This window comes from Podarcis pityusensis (assembly GCF_964106645.2).
Source record: "Podarcis pityusensis genome assembly, chromosome: Z".
In the NCBI taxonomy this organism is placed as follows: Eukaryota; Metazoa; Chordata; class Lepidosauria; order Squamata; family Lacertidae; genus Podarcis; species Podarcis pityusensis.
The window spans coordinates 13,843,556-13,857,567 of NC_138044.1; positions in this window are offsets into that span (position 1 = coordinate 13,843,556).

The following is a 14,012-nucleotide window of genomic DNA, read 5'->3' on the forward strand; positions in this document are numbered from 1 at the left end:
AAGCAATGCAAGGAGAATTGTAAGAAATTAAAATGGCAGGGCAGGTTCAGCTACCCGGTGTGGCAAGTGTGGGCCCTGGATTCTGGGGTCCTGTTAACTTCCCAGTAGAGTTACGTGTAGACCCCAGAGTCTGTGTGCTCTTCCCTTGAAGAGCAGAAAACAGTAGCCCTAAAATCTCAAGATTCCCGGGTACTTTTTGTAAATAAAGTGCCAGGGAGCAAATGATAATGATGGATTGGCACCTACCCACTAATGATAGTGACAAGGGGGCAGGGAATCAGTTCAGTTGGGAATTTTTTTTTTTTTAAAGATATTTATTAGAGTTTAAGAGTTACAAAAAAAAAAAGAAAAACAAGCAGTGAACAAAACCTCAAAAACAAAAGAAAATACAATAAAACAAAACAATAAAACAAAACAACAGTACATCAAAACATTAAAAAAGAAAAAAAGAAACATTTAAAAAACACAAACCTTTGAAAAAATAGAAGGGAAAAAAGAAAAAAAGAAAAAAAAGACCCCGTATTTTCATGTCCTTATCTTTCATTTGCTTATTTCCTCGACTTCCTCACACCTTCTTTTTTGTATTCTAGTTCAATTAATTATTCCAGCAAGTCCTTTCCCTCTTTCTCAAATTTAGTTCCATAATTTATCTTAACGCAATTTAACCTTAAGTTTTACACCTTTACCCATTGTCAATCTATTCATACTTAATTCTTTATAACATTTCTGCTAAAGTCATATAACTTCTTTCCAGCATCCTTCTAACATTCATTAATTTTACAATATTTCTGTAAATATACTTTAAATTTTTTCCAATCTTCTTCCACCGTCTCTTCTCCCTGGTCTCGGATTCTGCCAGTCATTTCCGCCAGTTCCATGTAGTCCATCAGCTTCATCTGCCATTCTTCCCTGGTGGGTAGATCTTGTGTCTTCCAGTGCTTTGCGATAAGTATTCTTGCTGCTGTTGTGGCATACATGAAAAAAGTTCTATCCTTCTTTGGCACCAATTGGCCTACCATGCCCAGGAGAAAGGCCTCTGGTTTCTTTAGAAAGGTATATTTAAATACCTTTTTCATTTCATTGTAGATCATCTCCCAGAATGCCTTAATCTTTGGGCATGTCCACCAAAGGTGAAAGAATGTGCCTTCAGTTTCATTACATTTCCAACATTTATTATCGGGCAAATGGTAAATTTTTGCAAGCTTGACTGGTGTTATGTACCACCTGTAAATCATTTTCATTAAATTCTCTTTTAAGGCATTACATGGCGTAAACTTCATACCAGTGATCCATAACTGTTCCCAGTCAGCCCTCATAATATTATGTCCAACATCTTGTGCCCATTTAATCATAGCAGATTTCACCATTTCATCTTGAGTATTCCATTTCAGCAGCAAGTTATACATTCTTGACAAATTCTTAACTTTAGGGTCTAACAATTCTGTTTCCAATTTTGATTTTTCCACCTGGAAGCCTAATTTCTTGTCCAAATTATATGCCTCCATTATTTGATAGTAATGGAGCCAATCTCGTACTCTGTTTTTTAATTTTTCAAAGCTCTGCAATTTTAATCTGTCTCCCTCTTGTTTCAAGATTTCCCAAATCTTCGGCCATTTGGCCTCCATATTGAGTTTTTTCTGAGCCTTTGCTTCCATTGGTGACAACCATCTTGGGGTTTTATTTTCTAACAAATCCTTATATCTTATCCAGACATTAAACAGTGCTTTTCTTACGATATGGTTTTTGAACGCTTTGTGTGCTTTAACCTTGTCATACCACAAATATGCATGCCAACCAAATACATTGTTGAAACCTTCCAAATCCAAAACATCCGTATTTTCAAGAAGCATCCATTCTCTCAGCCAACAAAAAGCGGTTGATTCATAATAAAGTTTTAAGTCTGGCAGGGCAAATCCACCTCTTTCTTTAGCATCTGTTAATATCTTAAATTTTATACGAGGCTTCTTGCCCTGCCAGACAAATCTGGAGATATCTCTCTGCCACTTCTTGAAACAGTCCATTTTATCCAAAATTTGCAGTGTTTGAAACAAAAACAGCATTCTTGGCAATACATTCATTTTTATCACAGCAATTCGGCCTAACAACAATAGCTTCAAATTTGACCATATTTCTAAAACTTTTTTCACTTCAGTCCAACATTTTTCATAATTATCCTTAAATAAATTCACATTCTTGGCAGTCATATTTACCCCTAAATATTTCACTTTCTTTACCAGTGTCAGTCCTGTCTCTTTCTGAAACTTCTCTGTCTCAATCTCTGTTAAGTTCTTTTCTAATACCTTAGTTTTCATCTTATTCAACTTAAAACCTGCCACCTGACCAAATTCTTGAATTAATTCTAATACTCTTTTAGTGCTAGATTCTGGCTCCTGTAAAGTCAATACTAAATCATCAGCAAATGCTTTCAATTTGTATTGTTTCGCTCCCACTTGTATACCTTTTACCAATTGGTCCCTTCTAATCATATTTAACAAAACCTCCAAGACCGATATAAAAAGCAATGGAGAGATTGGGCAACCTTGTCGTGTTCTTTTCTCAATCTTAAATTCTTCCGTCACTACATTGTTCACAATTAATTTGGCCTTCTGTTCTGAATAAATTGCACTTATACCGTTTCCAAAACCTTGACCCACCCCCATCCCCAATAAATTCTTCTTCATAAAACTCCAAGAGATGTTGTCAAAGGCTTTCTCCGCATCCACAAATATCAAAACTGCTTTGGTATTAATCTTCACTTGTAATTTTTCTAAAATATTAATTATATTCCTCGTATTGTCAGATAGATGTCTGCCCGGGAGAAAGCCCGCTTGATCTTTATGAATTTCTTCCGTTAACACCTTTTTAAAATCTTTTAGCCAAAATATCTGCAAAAATTTTATAATCCACGTTAAGCAGTGATATGGGATGGTAGTTCTTAAGTTGTGTCTTTTCAGACTCTGATTTTGGTATAAGTGTAATGTATGCTTCCTTCCATGACTCAGGTGCCCTTTTCCCTTCCAATATTTCATTACAGACTTCCTTTAATGGTTGTATTAACCATTCTTTCAAAGTTCTGTAATATCTAGAAGTCAGTCCATCCGGTCTTGGAGATTTACCCAATTGCATATTCTGAATGGCCCCTTCTACTTCCTGATCCGTTATTTTGTAATCCAGCATTAATTTATTTTCTTGGGAAATTTTTTGTAGTCCATTTATTTTCAAAAATTTATCAATGTCCATTTCATTCTGCTTTTCCTGTGTATATAGTTGTTTAAAATACCTCTGAAAACACTTTCTAATTTCCACTGGATTCTGTATATTCTTCCCTTCCACTTCCAAATTCGTAATAGTATTTAATTTTTGTCTTTTTTTCAACTGCCAAGCCAACAATTTCCCACACTTATTTGCCGATTCAAATGTCTTTTGTCTCATCTGTTTAATCTTCCATTCTGTTTCCTGATTCATCATTTTCATATATTGTACTTGATATAACTTTATTTCTTTCAAAATCTCCTGAGACTTTGGTTTCGCCCTTAGTTTCTTCTCTCCTTCCTTTATTTTTTCCAAAATTTTATCTTTTTTCGCATTTTGCATTCTCTTCTTAATTGCGTTCTGTTGTATCAAAAAACCTCTCATGGCGGCTTTACTTGCATCCCAGATTACTCTTTTTTCCACTGTAGTGTTCATGTTTATTTCAAAATAATCTCTCAAAGTTTTTTGGGCCTTTTTAGTAAATTCATCATTCCTAAACAAAGAGTCATTCATCCTCTATCTAAAGGAACAAGTTGGCATTAATTTCATTTCCATCTTCACAGCATTATGATCAGAGCTGGTCTTGGGGCAAATTTCAACTTTACTAATCTTTGGAGCCAGTCCTCTAGTTACCCAGATTTGGTCAATTCTTGTCCATGTCATTTTAGCCTCAGAGAAGAAGGTTCCCTCTCTTCCCAGAGGGTTCTTCATTCTCCAAATATCAATTAAGTCCATGTTTTCAGTCATGTCAAAAAATGTTTTTGGTAGTCTTCCATCCTTAGTGATTATTTGTCTTTGCACCTTATCCATGTTTGTGGATACAACACCATTCATATCTCCCATCAGAATCATATTGTAGTCCAAATAGTCCATCAAGATTTCATGTAGCTTTTTAAAGAATTCCGATTTCCCTTCATTTGGTGCATAAATACCTATTATCAAAAATTTATCTCCTTGTGTTTGGATTTCGATTGCTACAAATCTTCCTTGTTCATCTTTAAAGACAAATTTAGGTGATAGGCTCTCCTTTGCATAAAGAACCACTCCTCTTTTTTTAACTTTATCCGATGAGATAAATTCTTGGCCTAATTTTTTATTACTCAATAATTTCCTGTGTAACCTTGTCACATGCGTTTCTTGTAGACAAATCAAGTCCAATTGCTCTTTTTTCAATAAATGAAACACTCTTCGCCTTTTTTTCCAAACTGTTGAGGCCATTCACATTCCAACTCAAGGCCTGCAGCGCCATGCTGTGGCTACTTTGGTGCTCCCCCAACTGCCCCCAGAGCTTGCTCCTCTTCTGTTGGTGGTAACGTTGGCTCGTTAACAGAGGAGTCCAGTCCAAAGGACAATGCTGAAATGTCCAAGGTATCTTTTCTTGGTGATGCTCTCTCCCATACTCTTTGCTCCAGTCCTCTGTCTGGTGATCCTCTTTCCGGTATTATTGGCTCTTTTCCAATTCCCTTCCGTAGGTCTTCTTCGTGGTTATACAGGAACTTTGTTTTATCTTCTACTGATCTTATCTTTATTTTCCTTCCTTTAAAACTAAAGGATAAGCCTTGAGGAAATTCCCACCAAAAATTGATTTTGTTCCTTCTCAACAGTTCAACCAGATCTCTGAAGTTAAATCTCAAATCTAAAAGATATTTAGGGATATCTTTAAATATTTCCACTCTAAATTGGTGTATTGCCAAGGCCTCCTCGTAATGCCAACTCAAGATTTTATCCCTCTCTTCTTTGGATCAGAGTGTAATCAAACAGTCTCTTATTCTGTTCTTCTCCTTCTTCCCTCCTCTTCCAAGTCTAAAGGCTCTCACAATTTTAAACTCCTCTTTTTGCAGATCCCGGTTCCAATAGGCTGCAAATTCCTCTGTAAGATAGTCTATCAAAGAGTCTTTTTCTAGTTCAGGTACTCCCCGAATTCTCAAATTTGTCTGTTTCTCCTTGAGCTCAAACATAGAAAGCATCAGCTTCTGGTCTTGTACTTGTTTCCACACATCTGGGACCTCTGTTTCCAGTTGTGCTACCTTCACTTCAACAGTAACAATCTTTTCCTTAGCTTCCTCTGCAGTCTGTCTAGTTGAGTTAGACTCCTTAACTAATGTCTCTATAGCTTCTGTATTAGAGTTAACCTTTTGTTCCAAGCTTTTTATACTTTGTGTATTTTGGTCCAATTTTTGTGAGTTTTGGTCCAATTTTTTATTCATTTGTTCCAAGGAATTGTTAATTTTACTCAAAACAAGTGCCCAATCTTCTTCCGAAGGCATTCCTCCTTTTAGTTTAGTATACATTGACACAGCTGCAGAGGAAGCAGGAGGGCCAGATCTAGAAGCTCTCTGAAAAGATCTCCCAGACCTTGTTGTCTTTTCTTGTAAAGAAGGATCTATTTTTTCTTTCCCATCTGCCATAACACTCAAGGCCCTCAAGGTCAGGTACAGTCCCAGAGTTTTATCTTTAAAACTGGAAAATTCCACTCCTTGTAGCAGTTTCAAAGTCCTCCTCTAGAGGGAAATAGTTATTGTTTATCTTGTATTAGTCCAAAGTATCCTTTTTCTTTATATTTAATTTTTTTGAATTACAATAGCAAGTTGCGCCAATATAATTAGTATCAAGCCTTAACTTTAGTTCAGAAAGAAATAGTTGAAACTTTTAAACCAGGAGAAAATAGTTGAAACAATGTTTCACTCACTGACAGTCAAATAGTCTATTCACAGTCAATGCGGAGCTCCACAATGCAGCGATTTTAATGGCTGCCGTTCCCAGGTTCCGAGTGGTGAAAAGTTAACTTTTCCCTCTTTTTCTGCAGGCAGATAATGTCCAAGAATCCTCCCCCTTTTCCCCTGCTTCCAAGGGGGGGTTCGCTATTTTTATACTGGAAATTTAAACATTTAAACACAGTCTTTCAGGCTTTAGTTTAAACCTCTTTGCTTCCAACTATTTACAAAAAGAGGAAGGCGGACTTCCTGTTTTGCGCCTCCCCCGTTTGTAGCCTAATTCAGTTTTTAAAGATCCAATTTCTTCACTTTACTCACAGGTAATTACTTTAAGTCTGAATGTCCACAGGAAAAAGTCAGCGCTCCCCGGCAATGGCTGTGCGGCTTCACTCCGTGAAAGTAGCAGTCGGTTCGCAGCACCGCGCCGCTCACCCCACTTCACTCCGGAGCCCCTAAATGGGATTCCCCGCGAGTAGCGGGGCGCTCCTGGTGCCCTGCCGAACCCCCACGTTCCCAGGCTTCCTCCACCTGGGATTTCTAGTGGGTCCCCACCTTCGCCGTGGCGGGCGACCCAGTTTTCACAGAGCCGGTTCCCCCACTTAGAGAAACTCCACCATTCGCCGCTGGCGCTGACCCGGAAGTTTCATTTGGGAATTTTAATGCAAAACTTACCAATTCACTCTAACTCGATCTTAATACACAAATGGGAACATAACCACCCTCCAAAATTCACACTTTTCTGAATTTTGTGGTGCAGTTCTCCAGCCAAACAATGGGTAGAAAAATGTGTATACTACAGTATATGAAAAGGTGCATTAAAATGCCTATACTACAAAAAATACAAAAATCTATTACATATTTTAGAAAGTCTTTCACAGAATTGTAAAGCTGGAAGAGACTTCCAGGTTCATCTTGTCCAACCCCTGCAGTGCAGGAATCTCAATACATGGTCCCCCATCCAGTTTGAAGCCATACTGGACCCTGCTTAGCTTTCCACATGTGCTAGCACTAGCAGTTTTATTGCTGTACCAGTGGGACTTCATTATCTTTGGGTTTGGCTACCTCTTGAGATAACATTGCCAAACTCAACATTAGGGCTCCCGAGGTGTGGGATGCACTTTTCATCATGTTGGGATTTCAGCCACCATTTTGAATTAATATGGCAAACCGAAACATCACTTTTGCATGACACTGCCCATTTTGGGGCATAGATTCAACCACTTCTAGGCATACAGTATCGCCATTAAACTCAACACAAGGGTTCCTGAGGTGGGGTAGGGGTCTTTGTTGTCATTTGGATGATAAACACCATTTTGAAATAAGACGGTTGACCAAAATGTAACTTTGGTGTGAGTTCACCCAGTTTTTGGTGTGATGGGTCCAAACTCACAAACTACACTGTCCATTTAAATACAGAATCCCCCCCCCCCCATTTTTTATCAGGAAGCACCAGATACTCCCCACCAGTGCATTATATAAGGCGACATAGTTTGTAAAAATGTCTTTATTAGGGGACCTTACTTGCAAAAATGTGTGTAGTAGAAGAAATTTGGCACTAAAATGGAAGAAAGCAAAATGAGAAGCACATGAGACACATTTTCCAAATGGGTACACAGTGGTACCTTGGTTTAAGAACGATTTGGTTTACAAACTCTGCTAAACCAGAAATAGTGTCTTGGTTTGAGAACTTTACCTCGGTCTAAGAAGGGAATCCGAATGGTGGAAGAGCACCAGCGGCGGGAGGCCTCATTAGGGAAAGCATACCTCAGTTTAAGAACGGACTTACGGAACAGATTAAGTTCGTAAACCAAGGTACCACTGTAAAAGTGTAATATGATATGGTAGATTTAAAAAATAACATATCATATAAGATGGGCACCAACAACTTAAACGATGTAATCTTGTCACAAACTCAAAAGAGGAAATATTATGCTGAAATCCCATGAGGACTTTAAAAAATATATATCGAAATGCAAACCACTGTGGAAATGTGGAGAAATGGATGTAAGACTGGATATACCAGAAAACTGAGAGAAACAGAAATGGACAAGTATATTCTTCCATATTTGGGACTGCTTAAGTTTTTGAACCAGAGGGGTCAAGCAGGCGGGTTGGCGTATAGCGGGGGGGGGGGGGAATGCCTCTTTGGTGCTGACACCGCCAGCTTTCTTCCAGAAGCGCGGTTCATCGGTGTGCCCGTGTGGGAGGGGAGTGGGGAGAGATCTGTTTCTGAAGCCCACTTCAGACTTTGCAGCGCGTCTCGGGGTGCAGGAAGGAGCCCTCAGAGGGATTGTGCTGCTTGCATCTGAGAACTCAAAATTTGCTTCTGTCTCTATAGCAACAGTCAAAGATTGCAGAATGCCTATTTCTCCCCCTTCCTCTTTCCGCTCCCGTATATCAACTTTGCATGAGCAAAGCGCAGCGTCATGGCTGATGAACGTGGTGGCACCCATGCAAAAAATGTAACGGCGTGTTCACATCGGGGTCACCTTTCCTTTCCAACCATGCACCCAGTTATTGGTAGAAGGACTCCCACCGTCCCTTGAGCGGGAGAGATTCCTCTCCCTGTCATGCTGATTTAGGATAAATCATTCGAAATGCGGCTCTTAACCTCCGTTGTGCAAGAAGACGTGGGGGATGCCTTGATTGCTTCCGGCATTTGGGAACGAAGAAGCATTAAGAATTGGAATAACTACTGCAATTACTCAGTGCCATTCTTTCTGGATGGTTTCTCCCCCCCCCCCCATTGTTCTTTTCTTTCCGATTAGATGTGTTGAGGAATGAGGAACTACATTCTGAGCGGCTAAAACTAGCAGCAGCAGCTGGAGATCTTTGGGCCAAATCTAGCCATTATCGTTGGGCATCGTTCTGGTTGCCAGCCTGGCTATAACAGAATGGGGTGACTAGGTGCAATGCCCCCATTGACTGACTCACCTAGGAATATTTTTACATTTCCATATTTTTTTAATGCATTTTTAAAAGAAGGGGAAGGAGAGGGCTAGTTCTGTGTAAGAGCTTTCCCCTCTTTCCTATCATAAGTTCAGATTTCCACGTTTGCAATCAAAACAAAAACAAAATTCACAGGAAAATTCATCAGCATTTCAATACAGATTTCTTCTCACATACTTGTTCGTATGTAATTTTGCCTAAGCAGTATTTCCTAATACAATGTATTTTTGTATGATCGCTTTATATATATATATGTACATTTTTATGGGCGCTTTCTTCTAGCATGTCCATTTTTGCACATACTACTTGGACTGAGATTTTCAATCCAATAGGGTGTTTCACCTCGCACATGGCTTCGGAAAGGTACGCCTTTTTAAGCGGGCACTGAATCGCATTTCTCCCCGTACCTGGGAGGTGCACCTGACCTCACCCTGCAAAATAAGCAGCTGGGTGAGGTCTGAGCTTGCTCAGTGGTCACTCAGTGTCTCTTGGTGGGCGAGGCGGAATGGAAAACCAGGGAGGAGCGGGAAACACAATGGAGTATCTTCTAAAAGGGCATGGCTGGCAGGCATCCTGAACAGCAGCAGCATCCCATCCCATTCCCACTTACTGCGCTTCTTACTGACTTGGCAGTGCTGCAAAGAAAAAAAAGAAATTGGGGGAGGGCGGGGGCGGGACAGGAGCCCTACTGGAAAGCTGCTCAAAGTGCACAGCGCCAGCCCTTCTAGCATTGGTGCTGAACAACGCGGTAAGAGTGCCTCTCCAATTTTAATTCAGGGGGTGAAAAGTATTCCACGGTTGTTCAGCTATTTGAGCGACACCAGCCTATGAGAGCTCGAAATGCAAACCCGAAAGCCGCCCATTGGGTAGCAGTGACGCTCCGGTACAAAAGATGCCATCGGGTCCTCCTCTCCCACGCAGAGAAGCAATCAGTGATTCTCTTTACATTTCGCGTGATGCCTCCAGCTCAGGACTTTTAAGGCTGATTAAATTCAGGAGTGAAAGAGGTTTTAATTTTATAGAAAATATGAAGCGTGCCAAGCATCTCACAAATCTGGATTGTAACCTCCAGGCATGCAGAGAGAATATGAGGTAGAAGAGAGTGAATGTGTTTTATCCTGCTTTTCCCTTTGTACATTTCCCTGTAAGCCTCACAAGCCGTTCGTGCGGCACTTCCAAACAACCTGCTTATTGAGCATCCCTGCTGATTTGTTTGGCAGAGAGATCAGACAGCGTTGGCTGTTTAGTGAGCATTCATTCTGATTTGCGAATTTGGATGACTGTTACATCAAAGAAAGGGTTCTCCCGTACCTTTCTGGTGCATAAAGGTGGCACCCACAGCACACATACATTTATAGCTCATTTCCCCCTGCCCCCTAATCCTGGGAACTGTAGTTTGAGATTGTAGCTCCACGAGGAGGGGTAAACTATAGTTCCCAGGATTATTTGCATGCAGAAGGTCCCAAGCTCAATACCCAGCATCTCCAGGTAGAGCTGGGAGTGTACCTTGTCTCAGACCCTGGAGAGCAGCTGCCAGCCAGTGTTGACAATACTGAGCTAGGTGGACAATTGCCCTGACTTGGTATAAGGCAGTTTCCTCTGTTTACACCATTGGAGCATCTGGCTCAGTACAAGGAATGATGCATTTATGCAGATTTAATTGATCAATGAATATAATGAATCATCTTAGTTTTCTTTAATCAGGTGACACCACTCATTAGTGTAATATGAGCATAAAAGCTATGAGTTGTGTCAAACATTAGTCACACTCAGAGCAGACTCATTGAAACTAACGGGTGTTACTAACTTAGGTCCATTAATTTCAGTGGTTCTCCTCAGAGTATGAATAACATTGGCTACATCCCTTCATTGTCCATAATGCTCATTGGCATCACAAATGCCGCCTCTCCAGTGTCTCTTTAAAGTGAGCAGGGACCAGATGATGTTAGCCTCTATTAGCACAAAAAAGGCTGAAAGGCTTTTTGATCCTTGCATGGGAGAAAGCCCCTCCAGCAAGCTGGTATCCTCTTTGTTTCAGCCTCCACAGATGCAATTTTGGGAGAGTTAACAGTGGCCTTCAGAGGAGGGTCAGGATCTGTATATGGAGAAGTGGTACATACATTCTTTTTTTATGCATTAAATTTATAGAGTATGAATGAAAATCAGCCTTGTGCAGTTGAGAGGCATGTTTGTTCCTGGATTCATGGGCAACTAGACAGTGTCTCTGTTTGCATTTGCCAGCACTGTGTCTTCCTGTGGCACAGGACTGCAGCATCTGCACAGTGTGTGTAGTGTTGCATGCCATCAAACAGCAGGAACCCCCCCCCCCACCTCAAGTCCTGTAATGTGGGTAGCAGCATAATTCTGTTTCTCTGCAGGAAGAATAATCCTGCAAAGAGAGCACACTCTCTGTCTGTGTGTGTGTGTGTGTGTGATTAATGCTGTTACGCAATAATTCATTTCGCAAGAGCTTAAAGGAAAGGCACCTTTTTTGGTGTGGCTGTTTCAACCTCTGCCTGCAGCTAAGTCCCCTTGTCGGTCAAGAGTCCAATGAGCAAGGAATCTCAGCAAAACTGGTGTCACTCCACAGAGACCCATGCGTTTTTTGCTTAATACACACAGATTCAGCTACCCATAATATAACTGGTGCATGCCGGCTGAGAAAGTGAAGCTGTTCTTGGAAGAGAGAGAGGGAGAGGTGAGTATGCCAAAGCACCCCCTCTCAGTTTCAATACCATTTGTGATGACCATATAGTAATGTGACACCTCTTCTGTTGTCTGGGCTGCACCTGTCCTGCCTCAGATGTTGATCTCAGTCAGATGGCCGGTAGTGGGAGGCGGTGTCAGCACAAGCCAGGGATCCTAGGCAAGAGTTTGAGCTCTACCAAGGCAAGCAAAGTGAGGCAAAGTTTAGGGCATATCCAGACTTACCTTTTGCCCTGCTCTTTCTGTGCTTAAAAACTCTGCGAGCACTTTTGGTTTTTTGCCCCAGAACATTTTCTGCAAAAACACACTCTTTGAAGCTCAGTTGGAGCGAACGTCAATTTAGATTTTCCATGGATTGCTTTGCTCCAATAGAACTTCAGAGAGAGAGAGAGAGAGAGGTGCTTGGACACCGAGCTTTAAAGCGTGGATCGTGCCTGGAAAGAATGGAGGAAAAGCAAGTTCTACTAAGGCAGAACAGAGCAACGCAAAGTTCCAGGTCAGCACCACTGACAGCTCAATGCATAGGTCAGACTGGACATTTATAGGAGCAGGACTCAAATGATGCTTCAGCAACAGCAGGGGTACCAACCTGAATAAAATATTAGGGGCAGCAGATAAGCCCCATCCTGCATAATCGATCACAAGGCACGACACACACACACACACACACACACACACACACACACACACACACACACACCATTTAATGGCAATGCTCATCAACTTGGTGGGGTGGCCCCCTCAAATATTTTACTGGGGGGTCCGAAGGGACCTCAGCCCCTAGGGCTTGGCTCATATGAGCCACAGGCAACCCCAGACTGAGAACAGAGCTTCAGTGCATTCTGGGTAGCTAGAAAGCCACCTCTTCCATTTAAACAGGCCTTGCCTGCTTCAGTAGATGTTGCCTCTGATGGTATGTGGGAGATTCTGGGTCTGCTGGGACTTCTGGGCCAAGGTCTTAGACTCCAAGGGTGCAAGGATAGCCTCCTGTGTCTGAGGAGGTGGCAGCAAGATGGGCTCCTTATACAAAAGGGACTCCATAACTGAAGGTGCTTGCTGAATCTCTAAGGGGAGACTGTTCCAAGATGCCATAGTTGCGACTGCATAGAACACTCTTTTCCTAGCTGACGCCACAGGGATCAGTTGTAAGTGTGCTGTTCTCTATCACAAGTGTTTTTCAGCATGGCTTTGATGGTAAATCCATCCCTGACATTTTGCCTGTTTTGAAGCCTGTGACGTCACATATACTGGGCACCTGCTGGGGCTGATGAGGAAGTTTTTCAACATCTGCTTTGAGAAGGTTGTCCAAGTAAATTACTAGGGTTTTTTTTACAGGGGGCGGGGAGTGTGGAGTGGGAGGGAACGGGGGAGAGTGAGAGATTTAAATTGCCTGGGCAGACTGTCTGAGGAAGCTCAGCTAAGCAAAGGGCCCTTCGCTTCCTCTCTGTGTGGGCAAACCGTCTGCTGAGCTCCAAAGCTCTTAATTGTGGCATTTGGACAAATTGGCGATTACCGCCAAAGGCCATTTTGTTCGAGCAGAGCAAATGGCCCGCAGCATTCTGGAGGTCCATCTGTCTTTATTAATTAACACCGGGGAAGGAATGAAAAGGAGACAATGAAGGTAACGGTTTATGTAGTGTTGCAAATATCACCGCCCTTCAGGGAATTTCTCTGAAAAATGGTATTGGGTAAATAAGCCTTGTAATGGAGACAACACCCTAGAATTTGGTCAGATTCTTTAAGGTCCTGGCAAAAGAAGGAGGAGAAGCAGAGCAGCACATAGATACTACAGCTTTGAGATCTCACCCTCTGCCCACAGCCTGTTTGGGTGCAAAACATGCCAGCAAATAATTGTTTGTTTATCTACAGTCAGGGAGAGGTGGAAAATATTCTTTATTATGCCCTGAATTGGTCCCTATATAATTTCTGCTAGGGATAAATTTCTCAAAGGAATTCTCCAGAAGCTTTACTTCATTGAAGAAATTTTTGTTGTTGGGTGGGGATAAATACACTACATATAAGGTTTGTGTGGATTGCATCCCATGTTAGTCCTGCTCAGAACAGGCCCAATAAATATAACAGACATGGCTAACTTAGATCTGTTAATTTCAACAGGTCTGCTCTAAATAGAACTTAGTTGGATATTATAACCCTATGTCTGCCTTAGCAGCCCAATGAGGCAGATTAAATTTCATTGTACAATGGGAGGTCCCACCTGCTGGGAACTGCCTGTGCTGTTTCTATAGTTTCTACCAAGCACATTTGATCATTGGCTGGCTGGCTGAACTAGCCTGCTGTACAAGGGTAACAATTATGTTTTGCCTCTGGCTCCACCAACTACTGGCATATGGCTCTCAAAAGGTTGCTCAGAAGGGAATGTGTCGCTCAGCC